The 15,743-nt window shown below is 33.8% G+C and overlaps 1 pseudogene; it reads left to right on the top strand.

Moving 5' to 3' along the window:
* Positions 1 to 1,737: 1,737 nt before the first annotated feature.
* Positions 1,738 to 3,779, top strand: LOC145030257 (uncharacterized; annotated as a pseudogene).
* Positions 3,780 to 15,743: the final 11,964 nt, after the last annotated feature.

Here is a 15,743-nt window from a genome sequence, read left to right as displayed (position 1 = left end):
AAAACACGGAGGGCACCCATCATAAAAGGCGTGTCGTGTATGTATGTCGCTTTATAATTCTTGAATGCGCCTCCAGACTATTTATTTTATCAAAAAAATCAAAGGGATCATTCTAGGGTTCTTTTAAAGATGGGAGTGCTCTCTACAACGTTCTCTACCTTGGCTCACCTCATCTACCAACAATCTCGACTCATCTCTTTTCGCCGGCAAGCTTGGGCTAACCTTACCTCGACGGAGACCGCCACAGATGCTCAAGTTTACAAGCCCTAGGTCAGGTTTAACGAACATCAGATCTTCTTTGTGATCTGTCTCGCACAACAAGCCTCCTTGTGTTGATCAGAAGTCACAGGGCTTGATTCCGAGAGTTCAATGACCATTAGATCTTATTTCACCCCTCTCTCCGTGCATTCTGTAAATTCCTCTCTAAATCCTCTCTTTGATGTTGATATCTCTATCTAGCCGAGAGAACAAAGGAGAAACATAACTGATTTTTTTTGTTGCCCCTTATCGGAAAACACACACAAACACACTTTTTCTGTGTGCTTTCTCTTTCCTCATTCCTAAGCCCTAACTTCGACTCGAAATCCTACATCTCCGATCTACGAACCTTTGTCCCCTTTGAAACCCTAAGATCAGACCGTCTTCTCAAATTAGGGCTTGTGGTATCGATTCAAAACATGTATCCCACCGCATCCATCATCCATCAAAACATCTATATCCCAAAACGATTGTTTCTTCTTCAAAACCCATTGAACGTGTGTGTGTATGAAAAGTTAGAGAAAAACATATGGCATGCAGAAGGTGAAGCATATTCATCCAGTGGATCGTGATTTTTGGTCAAGATAACTCCATTTTCCTATTATAGGTCAACTGCAATCCATTATATGTCCTTCGCCTCTTCCCTTGTTCCCCCAATTCCTTCCCTATGCCACCTTCCTCTCTCTTCTTCCAGCGATACCCCAATTCCTTCATCAGACTCATCTCCGCTGCTTCACCAAGCGCCTCTCTATTGCACTGATCTTATTGTTTTCTTAGAGTTGGAAATTTGAAGTGTATAAGGTATTTGATTGAATGTTTGACTCTTTCTGTTCCCCTGATTCAGATTATTCTAGCCCTAATTCGTTTTTTTCATAGCCCTAATTGCATTTTTTACATTCTTTTGCCTATATCAGCTAAACACTTAACCATGTTTCATAAGATACTTAAACACAACTGTGTTACCATATATTTTTACAATTTGTAATGTTGTGCTTGTGGTGTGATAGTAAACCAGCAATTTTTGTTAATATGAAAAAAAATCAAAGTTTGAAATGCCCTTGACTGTGCAAATTTGTTTATATACAATCTGGTCTTGTAAACTTAGAGTTGGCTTGCACCTGGTTCATAAAATAGAGTACCTAATCTTTTTGAAGATTTCTTATGATATCTAAATTGCATGAAACTTTTCAAAAGAAAATTAAACTGAATAATTAGTTGATATTTGCATTTAAGTATAATAACTTAAATTTTCTATTAATTGATGCTGATCAACTTTTTGTATTGAACCAGATCTTGAAGTGCTTATAATATTGTTTGGCATCTATCTTTTAATATGCCATGTAGGAAATAAAAGTTGATTGGTAAAGGGATGCTTCATCCCTACTTGTTGCTATTGGTTCTCATTTACCAGACCTTGTAAGTAGATAGAAACAGTCAAAAAGAATATCATCATTCTATCACATCTATCTTTGTTCCAAAATGTATGCACAAAACTCAACTCTTCAAGAAACTCAGCAGAAAGAGGCATCCATTAAAACAATGGTTGACGACCCTGTAAAATTAGAGCACACTCGGTGGAATGCAAAGGTATATATTTTTTCTCCTAGATTTCTGACTTGAATTTGAGATTAAAATTTGTAATTTATTTTGCTTATTTGATTCAGATTATATTAATGAGTGGACTCAGTCAAAATGCTTTGATTCAGATTTTATTAATGACTTGAATTCCCCATTTTTGCAACATGATTAGGTTTGCTTCTCTTAAAAATGGGTACTTTCAAGGCAATTGGAGGCTTATGGGAAACCACAGATGGCAATGATCCTTCAGTTGACAAATCCACTCTTGTTCACACTGCTCTTAGGTTTGTTTTTGCATGATAACTTGTATATTCCCTCCCTCCCCCCCCCCCCTTACAGATTTCTAGTTTATTGATTTATATTGTGTAGGTATGCCAAAGACCTCACAGGACTTGATTTGAAAAATTGCCAACATTGGAATCCTTTCCTCGAGGTAATCCGTTATTGTTTCGAGAGTTTATCTAATTAATTAATTAGATTTTCTTGTTATCTAATCATTTGATTATGTCCATTTTTGCAGATTCATTATGACCGAGTTAAAAAAGATGGAATATTTAGCCATAAGGAGGTCACAGTACTCTATGTTCCTGATTTATCAGATTGTTTACCTTCAACATATGCATGGAAGGATCAATGGCTTTCACACAAGAAAGCTATTGTTGAGAGAGAGCATCGATATGCTCTTAAAAGAGAGGTATACTGTTACTGCTTCATATTTTACATATATATATATATATATATATATATATATATATATATATATATATATATATATATATATATATATATATATATATATAAGAATAGATTAGAAAAAAGGACAGATGAAACTAACATATTGAAACTAAAAGTTGTTTCTTCCATCATATGTTTTGGTTTATATAGATAGCTCGAGGAAAGAAGGAAGGATTGAAAGGTAACTAACTTATTGATATTATCATACCTGAAAGTTATTTATTTTTATAAAAATGTTGTAAGTTTACCTTTTATAACTCTATTGATTCTGCTTAGATAAGGAACCTGGGACACCCAAAGATCTGAAGAAGGATGCAAAATTAGAAAAAGAGAAAGTGCCTGAATCTGATGAGTCAGCATCAAAACTAAAAGAAATGGCAAAAGATAAAGTCAAAGAACCTACAAAACGTAGGAGTTCATATTAATGCAGTAGATATAGAGAAGACAAATGTGGTTGAGACACCTGGCGAAGGGAATAACTCTGTAGAAAAGAAAACTGGTAGTGGAAAAAAGAAAATTATCAGAAAAGTTATAAAAAAGAAGGTTGTTAAAAAAGATAAAGCAGGAGACACAACCAAACAAACTGATACATTATTAGATTCCAAGAATGTGGGAGAGACTTCTACAGAGACAGAGACTGCAGGTCAAAGTCAAAGTCAAAGTTAAGGTCAAGGTCAAGAGTCAACTGGTAATACTCCTACTGTGAAAACTCTTACAAAAAAGAAAGTTATAAAAAAGGTTCATGTGGTGAAATCTGTTAAGAAAGAAGATGTAGGGACACAATCTGAAGTGACACCTGTCAAAGAGAAAGAGAGTTCTGAAATCAAGCCAAAGAGTGCAGATACAGAAAGTCTTACAAGTGTGAAAAAAACTATAAAAAAGAAAATAATAAAAAGGGTTGTGAAAAAAAGGTTGTTGCTAAAGATAAAGTGGTAGATAAATCAAAAGTAACTATTGCGGAGGAACAAAGTGTTGCCCCTGAGCAGAAAAAAGATGAAAAGAAAGGTAAAATGGGTTCCAAAACGAAGGGTATTATTGTCCAGTCTGACAGTAATGAAAAATTGGAAACTGAGGAGAAGTTAAAGGAGGAGAAAGTGAAAAAAGAGAAGGATGTTAAAGGTGAAACAAAGGGTAAAGAAGTAAAAGATAGTAAAAAGGATGAAGAGGTTCCTAGACACCCTGGGTTGTTTCTCTAAACAAAAGGGTGACAATCCCTTCATAATGTTTTAGCAGCTAGGTCAAAATTGTTTATTATATCTAAAAAGACCTAGTAAATCCATTGTAAGTTGAAGATTTTCGATCATATTCATACCCACTACTCTTTCATCATTTCTTTCAAATTCCCACCTTACAACTACGATTTTTAGTGAAAAACTACACGTCTTTGAAAGCTTTTATGGGTACTTCGGTTTGATTTGTACAAGAGCTTTCTCTAATTCTGGTGATTTGCAGTTGTGCACCAACTATTTGTTTAAATGTCTACACACCGATTGAAATCATGCATCATTTATCTGAATTATTCTTGTTGCATGGTTTGTTATTTAGGTTACCACACTTTCTAATGTTGAAGAAAAAAAGAGATTTGAATTTCTGGAAGCAGTGAGCGGTATAATGGATGCCCATCTTCGTTACCTCAAACAGGTAGACAATTCAATTTTAGTGTGTGTTTGTGGAGCTTTCTAAAATCTAAATCTGAATTATTCTTGTTGTAGGGATATGAGCTTTTGCATCAGATGGAGTCGTATATAAATCAGGTTTGGTATTTATTTTAGTTTAGAGATCAGACATACAGAAAAGAAAAGAAGAATGCATGTTGTGTTTTATTTTAATTTTAATATAAAAAAACTGGGCAGGTGTTGACATATGGTCAACAATCTCAAGAGAGATCAAATTATGAGCAAGCAGCTCTGAACGAAAGAATGCAAGAGTACAAAAGACAAATTGATCGGGAGAGCAGGTGATCATGCAGTCTGCCTCAAAGGGCAAGGTTCAAACCATTCGCCAAGGATATCTTTCCAAGCGCTCCTCAAACCATCTGTAACTCAACTTCCTTTACTTTACTTTAGTCTTTACTTATTAAATATCTATATTTTTATTTTCGACAATAGGGCTCTGGCAGTCAAATATCTGGTCAGAGGAATAGCTCTGAACTCGGTCATGGCCTGCTGAGTCGTTGGCTTTCTTCTCATCATCACCATGGTGGAGGCGGAGTACATGATGAGAAATCTGTTGCTCATCACACTTTTAACCTCTTGACTTCAACTTTGAAGCAGACATGAACTACATTTACATGCAAGATTTCTGTAATTCTTCTCTAACCCTTGCTAAGGCAATGCTGTTGCAAGACCCGGGCCCAGGGGGTAGTGATTCAATCTCAATCTCATCAATGGCAGCCGTAGCAGGCACCAGTGAAGTGCAAGGACTTGGCATGGAGGAATTCCATGGGTGCACCCTCCTCCATCTTGCTTGTGAAACTGCAGATATTTGGATGATTGAGCTGCTCTTACAGTATGGTGTAGCTGTGCTTTCTGGAAATAGAAACTTTGAATTGCGTGTTCACCCACTAACAAGAGCCAATTACTTGGCTTCACCTCCCTTGGTTGTAGCTTACGCACTTGTCGGCACGGTATGTGTAAAATTACTCTTCTACCCTCAAAGAAACACACAACACAAATTCATATCATGTTTTTCATGTTGTGAGTTTTAGGTCGAAATCGACTTCGAAAACAAACCAACGGGAGCACAAAGGACGTAAAGAATGCCTACTTTAGAGACGTTTTGCCAAGCACCGAAGAAATCGCACATGTATACATTTATATATTTATATATATATATATATATATATATATATATATATATATATATATATATAGATATATATATATATATATATATATATTAGCTTACAAACTGTAGAATGTGTTTAGTAGTGAATCTCATAGGGACAAAATGGTAAATTTGCAGGTGGTTCAATCAATGTCATTTATTAATATTTGGAATTACAGCCTCTCTATGTTTGACTAAAACCTTCTGATTTTGTTGACTTTTTAACTTTGTTTTTGGTTTCATTTAGTAATAAAGTATCAAATATCAACAGTTATGTGGTAGTAATCCTTCTGAGGGGGTGTTTGTTGGGCTGCTTCTTTCAATGTCATTAACAACAGTGGTAAGTAAAATCTTACTATTATGAAACTCTTTTGCTTAAACCTACCTTATTGACCTGTAGGTGATTACACATTAATTTAATTATGCAGGTTTTGAAGTTTTGATGCAAAAGAATAGTGTTAATGCTCTTCATAGAAAAGTATCACATCCAATTGGGAAGTAAATATAAGCATATCTTGCAGGGGTAAAAGGGGAATTTGTGTAATTTTATAACCAAACACAAATTACCAGGCAAATACATAAGAATAGGAGAATCTTTTAGAGGCCTGTTACAGGTAACAGGGCAAAACCATGTTGAGATCATGTTTGGAGATGATCATCTCCAAACATGATCTCAACATGGTTTTGCCATGTTGCCTGTAACAGGCCTCTAAAAGATTCTCCTGTTCTTATGTATTTGCCTGGTAATTTGTGTTTGGTAATAAAATTACACAAATTACCATTTTACCCCTGCAAGATATGCTTATATTTACTTCCCAATTGGATGTGATACTTTGTGTAGGTTTGGAAGGAACTGGAACTGGCCTTATTGTACATGAGAAAACTCTTGGAAAGTGAGTTGAATTTGGCTAAGTAATTATTGAGTGAGATGGGCCAATGTACAACTGCTTATCCATATAATCAGCTGTTTGGAGCATTAGTCTTAAAAAATTATGAAAGGCAAGATGAAACTTTACTTAGTTGGAATTTGATGTACATAGTAGATTAGATGCAAATTTATATATTGTAAGAAATACAATTGTATAACATTAAATTTATGCAATGGATTCTATTTTTTGTATATCATATTTTATTTTCTATTATGAAACATTAAATACAAATTTAATTTGAAAATAAGTAAATCTATAAATAATATTTTTTTAAACATTTAAAATTATGATACGCAAAAATGTGTGTCATCTTCATTTATGACATGGCCTTTCTTGACAGGGGCTTTCTTGATACGCATTGTGTGTCATTAACACGCGCGTCGTAAGGTTACGACAAGCGAATGCGTGTCGTCTTCCTTTATGACAGGGCCTTCCTTGATACGCATTGCGTGTCGTAAACGCGCGTCGTAATTGCGCATCGTAAATGAGCGTCGTAAATGCGCGTCATCTATAGACGACGCGCAAAAGCGCGTCGTCTCTCTTTATGACAGGGCCTTCCTTGACGCGCATTTGTGCGTCGTCTGAGCCTTTTACGACGCGCAATAAGCGTCGTAAAAGGCTGTTTTCCTAGTAGTGCAAGCACTAATTGAGTTTATCGGTTCGACCCGTTGACTTTGTCTGACTTTGACACGACTAGAATATGACGGTTGTCACAACTCTGGTTGATGACCCAGATATACTTGCCAGTTGTTTGATCTGGACTCACCATTTCTAGTCATCCAAAAAAAGGAGGACCGCTATACTTCTCTCTAATCTCACACTCTACCCCATAATGAGACCTAAATAATGTCCAAATTATTGGTAACTAAACACCTTATGCAAGTCTTATTATAACTAATCTAGACATATACTAAAGGCAAACTATGTCTAGTACAGCTCTTAGTACGTATTACTATTATAGGTATACAAGTAGCACAAAGTATAAATAAAACATATAGCATTTAATAAATACTTTTACTAAATTATGTTCTTGAAAGTAACTACGAACTCACCTGAAAAAAGTAGGTAACTTGGGGTAAGGAAAACGCTTCGCCTTAACACTTTTCCAAAAGACCTAGATACACATAACGCTAAGTCTTAGTCTAGTTTCATGATTTATGAACTATTATTCTAAAGGTTTAGATTCCTCAACGATCTCATTGCCTTCATCAAGATCTATCAAGTAAGGAATAATCGGGTAGGATCATATCGGAGGTAGGATCTGTTTGGTATACAAAGTATACTATTTGGAAATCTCATTTTAAACACCTCACTAAATCCAACCTAGACATCACTCCTATAAGTAGATCAATATTATTATGACTTGGAATCACTGATAAATCTTAATTATAGGTTCATAATAATAAATGTGAATATAATTAAAAGTTACACTTAAAATAAATAAGTGTAGCTTGACTTACATAGTAACCTAACAAAAAAACAGGAATTATGGGTAGAACTTTAACCTATGAGCTTCTATTCTCTAGATATCTGACACCGCAAGGGTTCGCTAAAGTAGACAGGAACTAGATAGTAAAAGGCCTAAAAATTTCGAAGAGATTCGGAGAGAATTTGAGTGAGAGCTGTGAAGAAAGAGTTGGACATCGCACCTATTTATAGCAGAAAATTAAATACGTGCCACGCCTATTTTTCCTGGGTGCCGCGAAAATTTTCGAGTATGTTGACGTTTCGAAATCATATGGTGCCATGTGTCACGATTTGGGTGGAGTGTTAGTGCGCATTAGGTATCCGGTTGGTGCGCGCGGCTACCCTCAGAAATTTCTGATTTCTTAGAAAATTCATATCTTCCTCACATGAGCTTCATTTTTGACGAGTTTTATATCCATATGTAGCTATCGAGGACATATACAACTTTCATTTAGATTCCATCGGCTAATTTTGATTTATTTTTAATATTATATTTTTATAGGCTTAAACTGTTAAAGTTCGTGTAAAAATCATAACTCTCTCATACGATATTCGTTCTCGGCTATCTTTATATCGATGGATAGGTACGGATGAGATCTTCTACTCTATTTTATACTGTTTTTCCCAACAATCAACCATTATATATTTCGATATCAGTGTTGCACACTGCTGTGCTGAAACTTAGAAAAATCATAGCTTCCTTATACGAAGTCAGATTTGGACGTTCTCTATAATAGTGCAGAATTTTTCCCAAAACATTTTCTTTAAAGATAAATTAGAGTCAAAACATTTTAAGAAATTTTTTAATATTTAAAACCTCATATGTCAAAACTGATACAAGAACATATGCATAAACTATTTATTACATGCCTTACAATTGCTTATTAAAATAATGACCTTAAACTCCTTAAATCTCTTAACATATATCATTATCCTTGTATCTTCGTACCACTACCTGTGATACAAAGAAACTTTGTGGGTCGGACTTGGAAGCCTAATGAGTACATAAAGTTTTCAACCCACAGTAGTATAGTTAACATCTTTTAAATATATATTTCACACCAAATAATTAACCTGATTACTCATTTTCGTTATTCTCACTCCCTAATCCTAATATGATAATCTCAAGGAACCTATCCTAAGGATCACTGTAAGCAACAAGTAAAACAATATAGCTTTGGGGGTTCCGTACTAATACATGTCAATAAGCAACAATGGGGGATAGAGTACATCAAATGAATGCACGATTCATTAACACTTACAAATTGCAAGTTTGCTAATGTTTCACTAGACAATCTAGAATAATATGTGGTCATCATTTAGACTCTGATAGATAAATTTTTCATTAGTATAATAGTAATATAATAATCACGCCCTCACATCACTATTTTATCTTTCATATCCCTTTTCTAGCCCATACAAATTAAGTATGATAAAGTAAGTAAATCAATATTTCAACAAAATCTAATTTAAATAAAGTAAATTCATTTCTATCACAAGTATCATAAATATAATAAGCACGTATAATATTTAAACAGTTAGATACTTTGTATTTATATGTTAGATAAAAGTTACTATGCGCTCACTTGTTTTAAGGTGAAAGACTTTAGTTAAATCTTGCTCCAAATACGCTTCAGATTTTTCTTTTAAAAGAACCTCTATATAAATATTACTAAGTTCACCCATCGTTTATATTATTCACGGTTATGATTATAGTTTCTTATGTTTATCAATAATCTCAAATGAAATATTGACTTATAGTTGATAAGAAAAACCCATGTAAGATCGTATCGGAGGTAGAATTTGTTTGGCATATAAAGATATATCATTTGGAAAATCTACTTTAAACACCTCACTGATCCTACCTTGACATCATTCATATAAGTAAATCAATAAGTATAACGACTGATATTATTGATAAATCTTATTTATAAGTTCATCATAACGATTATAAACATAAAATATAAGTTATACTTAAAACACGCTAAACATTACTCAACTTACAGGTTGTTTAGTGGAAAATCTGACACTATGCGGGCATAATTTCAAATCTAAAAACTGTTTTTATTAGGGCTTTTTAGCGCTTTATAGCTCCGCTACGAACTCCTAAAAAGTACTAAAAACGGTTCTCGAGAACTCGGGAGAGTTTGGGAGATCTTATGGGAGAATTGAGCACCAAACAAGCAAGAACTCGCATATATTTATAGCAATTTTCATAGGATGCATCGCATCCTGCCTACATGTCGTGATATGGTTCCATTTTGTGGGGAGGAAGGGTTGCTTAATATGGCAACATGTGTCGCCCACTGGTAGTGCCACGTATCAGCTCCCGTTAGCCGAAATTTAATTTTTTTCTAAAATTTACAACTTTTGCATACAGACTCCATTTTTGATGGTTTTTATATCCACACGTATTTATTGAAGAGAACTACAACTTTCAATTAGACTTCGTCCGCTAATTTTCACTTTATTTTTCGTATTTACGTTCCAGGAGGTTTAGCCTGTAAATAACGTTGTGAAATTCATAAGTTCTTCATACGAGATCCGTATCAACATTCATTACATCTACGCATAGATATTTCCGAGTACTACAATTTTCATTTAGATTATTTTGACTAATGATCAATTGGTTTTCTTTTTGGTTTCTGTGTTGCACATTGTTATACGATGTCACACTCGAAACTTCGAAATATCATAACGTTTTCATACGAAGTCAGATTTTTTTGTTCTTTATATCTACGTGTATGTTATGATGAGTACTTCGACTTATGTTGAGATCATTTATTCTAATTATGCTTTTATTTTTAACGTTTATTTTAGTCATATTTATTAAGTTTTAGAATAAGTTTTTACACAAATATTATATACACGTAAGTTTGTCAAATTTCCTTGTATATAATATATAAACACATATATTCGAATAATTTTCTTTCATTAATTCATAAAAGTTTACATTGTCAATTGACCTGAGTAGAACTTTATCATTTATGCCTAACGCTAAATACAAACGTTTTAGCTATTAGGTTGGAACTATTTTTGTAGTTTTTATAAAACATAATGTCCATTTATGTATTTTCTATCAAATTCATGGAGTATATGTGTATTTTTATGAAATAAATGGACAATTCTCGTAAATGTTTTAGTAGACATGTATTAGACTTATTTATTAATTCTATATTTTTGACACAAATTGTAAATTCGCTATTAAGTAGGGATCATTCTTGTAATTTTTTGAAGCATATGAACAAACTCGATACTTTTGCTTAAGTGTGGACTATTTCTGTAACTTGGTGATGGATCTTATTCATAAAATATCTATTAGACAATGACCATCGGTATTATAAAACATGGATCGGTTTTGTAATGTTTCTTATAAGTAGGGACTACTTGTGCATGTTTGTGGAAAAGGAAGGACCGTTTTTATAGTTTTGCTTAATCATGAATTACTTTTGTAATTTTATAAAACACAAGGACCATAATTATAATCGATAGACACTTTCCTTCTTAATAAATAAAAATAATTTCGCCACTTCTTAATCTTTCATGCGTTTTGACACTTGTCATTTTACGATATTTTTAAAATAAATAATATTCACATGTCAATTTCTAAGTTTTTTCAAATTTTAAAAGTAAAAGACCACATAATACTTAAATGTGATAGTAAATTGCAATTAATATGTTTCTCCATTTTGTTTTTAAAATTTTATTTAAAAAAATATTTATTGTCTATATTTTGATATTTATTTTTTAATGAATCCATGTATTACACGAGTTTTACACCTAATTTCATAATATTACAAGACAAATGGGCGCTTCATATAAATAGAGATTCATTCTACATATTTGTAGAAGAAGGGGCATACTTTTCTATATGTGCCTGAAATTGTTAGTATCGATTAATAAGTGAAATTAACTAAAAATATGGTTTTAAGACCATCCTTATAAGTATTTTAGTTTTTGTTGTATTTGTAGAGCAAAGGGTACTAATAGTGTGATTATTCTTTGAACTTGTATTTTTTTTAGTTGGATATTTTATTAAAAAGTTAGCAAGAAACTAGAGAAAAAAACTTATATGGAAGATACAGACAAACTAGAATCATAGAACCGAACAACCTAGTTGACTCTAGTTTTCTGATACCTAGAACTAGCCCAAAGATACCTTTGAAAAATCCATCTCATCAAACAACAAATTCTTTTTAGGCTGAGCTCTATCAAATAAAAAGGAATTGCAAAAACATCAAATAGACCACCACAAAGTATAGAAAACAACCTCCAAAAGCGCATTACACATGCTAGACATGGCCAAGGCATCAACCAAATCGATCCAATCCTGAAACAAGAAGAGAATAGGGACCGGTAAATTCCACTATCTGCATAATAACCATAATAAATCTAGATCCATGTAACACTGAAAGAGAACGTGAAAAATATTATCTGATTCCTTAGTGTAAACAATAAAATTTATCTCCAAGCCTCTAGAAGAAATATTACACATAGTAGGAAGTTTGTTCGAGGAAAGATGTCATACAAAAACATTAACATTTATAGGGGTTAAACAACACTATCTAGTCAAGGAATTCGAACCAAGGAGAAGATGCTTATCAAATTTGGCTCTAGCAGAACCCATAGAAAACAGATCCAAACCATTCAAGGACTAACTCCATCTGGCTGTTGAATCTGAAAGCAAAATCGAGGACATCAACGATGAAAGATCAAGGAACTACAATCCCTCAATACCATCTCTCGGTCTCCTTCTAAAAGAAGAGAACAACTCCATTTGTTGCAATTTCAAAGCAACGGAAACATGTTTGTCCATCTCAAGGGCATATAAATAATGAAATGTGATCTTTAACGAGCCATTACCAATCCAATTATCCTCCTAGAAAAGTGTATTGGCATCATTACCGATTACTCTTTTACAAACTATAAAAGATCGACACCTTTAGAGTAGGAGGAGTCTAATGAATTAATGATGCAAACCCAAATAGATTTACCTAAATTCCTAGGTAACAAGCAACAAATTAACCCGTTAACACCATGGATAACTTTAATCACTTTAATCCAAAGAGCTTTAGGAAAAGAAAGAAAATGCCTAATCCATTTAAAAGAGCATTGTTAAATGAAAAAAAGCTATTAATACCAAGACCACAATAATCTTTATGAGCCAGGACCTTTTTCCATTTAACCCAAGTCATTTTCCATTCTTCTAAATCGACATCTGTGACAACCGTCAAGTTCTGGTCAAGTCAAAGTCAAACAAAGTCAACAAGTCAAACCAGTCAACTCAACTAACCCTTGTATACTAGGGTTTACGTTATGTAATTATTGTACAACTCGCTATTTTAATAAGAAATCATCACTTGGAAAGTTCGTATATTGAGAATTCTTAAACCTTAATGGTGGTAAGTGATATACCAAAACGATAAAACACTTTTACATACCCTTCGGGGGTGTGTAGGACTCTTAATCATGGCTTAACGGGGTTTACAGACCTTGCGTTGCGAAGCCGGACAATCAAAAAGGCCACAAAAGAAGCCTCTCCCAATCTCTTTCACTCTATCTCTCTCTATTAAAAATCTCTCCCAAATCTCTCTCAAAAGTTCCTATAACTTTTTGAACTCATTTGGGTCATCCCGACCCTTAACCGGGTCAAAAACCGCTTGAAACGGGAAGAATTCTGGAAAAATAGCCTTAAGGAACCGAAGCCCCTCTTGAGAACCGAAGTGCTTGGAACCGAAATGCTACAGGACCGAAGATGGCTAGAACCGAACCCGAAGCTCCCCGGTAGCGACCGAACCGAAACAGTATGGACCGAACCCGAAACCTCCACCTTCGGACCGAAACCTTCCTTTCGCCTTCGGTTCGCAATTTTTCCCTTTCGGTCCTCAGCCTTATAGGACCGAACCTTCGGCCCCCTATGCGAGCAGCTTCGTTGTAAAGCCCTTTCTTCCTAGTTTTCAACCACGACTTCGTTTTAGGCCTGTTTTTCATGATTTTAATGCGGGATTTTCACCAAAAATTATATTTAAACATATAAAACCCCATATTTCATGATTTAATCATGTTTTAGGGTATAATCCGTATCCAAGATTAGTGGGTAGGATATTTTAGGTGGAGTGTTGACTTTGCCTTAGTGTATGACACAAGCAACCACCCCATGCCCACTCCATGACCAGCCCTTGTCCTTCCACCATACCTGGTCATTTCATTGTCTTTTTCCTACCATTTTCCAGCCACACTCTTAGTCAAAGGCTGGAAAAAAAATCTTATCTCTCCTCTTATTTCTCCCATTTCTCTCATTTCTCTCATTCTCTACCAAAGAACAAACTCCACTCTCTCTCACTTCTCTCTCTAAAATTTGAGATTCCAAGGCTTATTTTCAAGTTCTTCATCTACTTTTGGTAAGTAATATTATCCTTTATATGATTATTCCACCTCTTTCTACTCAAATCATAGGTTTCTTACACAAACTTCATCATATTTGTGTTAGAACTTCGAATCCTCAAGCAATCTTCTAAGTGTTCTTGAGTTGAACACTTTCCTTCTTCAAAATCCATCCATTGAAAACCCACAACATGAGTTCATACCCCTATCTTATCATGTTTTCTTAAGTTTTATGGGGGGAGTACAAGTTAAAACACCAAGAACACAACTAAACTCTTCCAACAGCTTTCATCAGAAAATTTGGACTCCATTCACGGACTGTTTTGGACAACATAAACATTTTAGTTTTCAAAACTGTATTAGGTGAAAATAGTTCAGGTTCATACCTTTAAAATGACTACTTGCACATCTCCATACGAGTTTTCTACAATTTAATGTGATTTTTACAAAACTGCCTATCATTTCAAGAACAAATCCGGACCAGTCTGTGATTATGGACCTTTTCACACAAGGTAAAGGTCACTAAAAATCATAATAAAATTTATGAACAAACTAGACACATTTTTTTAAACTCTCAGAATTTATGGATTTTGATTTGGACCTTTGATGATTTTTCTATAATTTTTCAAAGAACAGGAAAATAAATGCTTAACACTAGATAAATATTATCTATTTCATTTACATCTTGTAACTTGTTGAGCAAGGTGTGTATCATTATGTGAATATATGTTATTACCATATATGTCATTTTGTCTTGGTTTATAGACATAAATCAGAAAACAAATGGATTTTTACCCCCATAAGTATGGTAAATAAATTATTTGTTATAAACAAAGTTATATCCATTGAATACAAACACTTAGTAAACTATGACAAGTATAGTTTATGTTCACTACCACTATTTGATAAACTATAATAGGTGTAGTTTATGATTCATTTACATAACAAACTCATTACTAAAGGTTTCACAAAAACAAAAAGGGTTTTCATTTCAGTACACGTAAAATCCATTAATAAACAAATTGTGAGACATTCGCTTCATGTTATAACTTTTCAAGTAATACACTTAAGTCCTGTATTGTAACCAGAATCTCTTGTAGGGAGAGAATGATAGTTGTATATAGATCTATATTAGGATTGACACCCCACACCTTGTTTTTAGCTATAGTAGGACCTCGAGGTCTACGGGTGATAAATGTCATAACATTTCCGACGGATGAAGAACGTCGTTTCAGGCCAACTAGGCCATAACATGGCTATAATAACTCAAAATGAGTATTAACAAAACATAGGATTTACGAGAGCTTCACTAAATCAAACGATTTTATGTCAATTTAAAGTTTCATTGTTTTTACTATAAGTATGAGAAATTACTTGTACATTTTGGTCTTTGGATTTTAAGACTACAATTCACACTTTAAGAAAAATATTGGATTTTTCTGCAATAAACACCATATTTACAAGGAAAAAGACTTTTACTACCACATTCAAAAGCTTATGAACTCACCAACTTAATTGTTGACACTCTTTCAAAACTACTTGTATTCTCAGGAAATCAATAAACAA

Source organism: Lactuca saligna, chromosome 2, assembly GCF_052625555.1.
Source record: "Lactuca saligna cultivar CGN05327 chromosome 2, ASM5262555v1, whole genome shotgun sequence".
Classification (NCBI taxonomy): Eukaryota; Viridiplantae; Streptophyta; class Magnoliopsida; order Asterales; family Asteraceae; genus Lactuca; species Lactuca saligna.
Note: the sequence above shows the minus strand (reverse complement) of the source record. Positions and strands in the feature narration are given on the sequence as shown.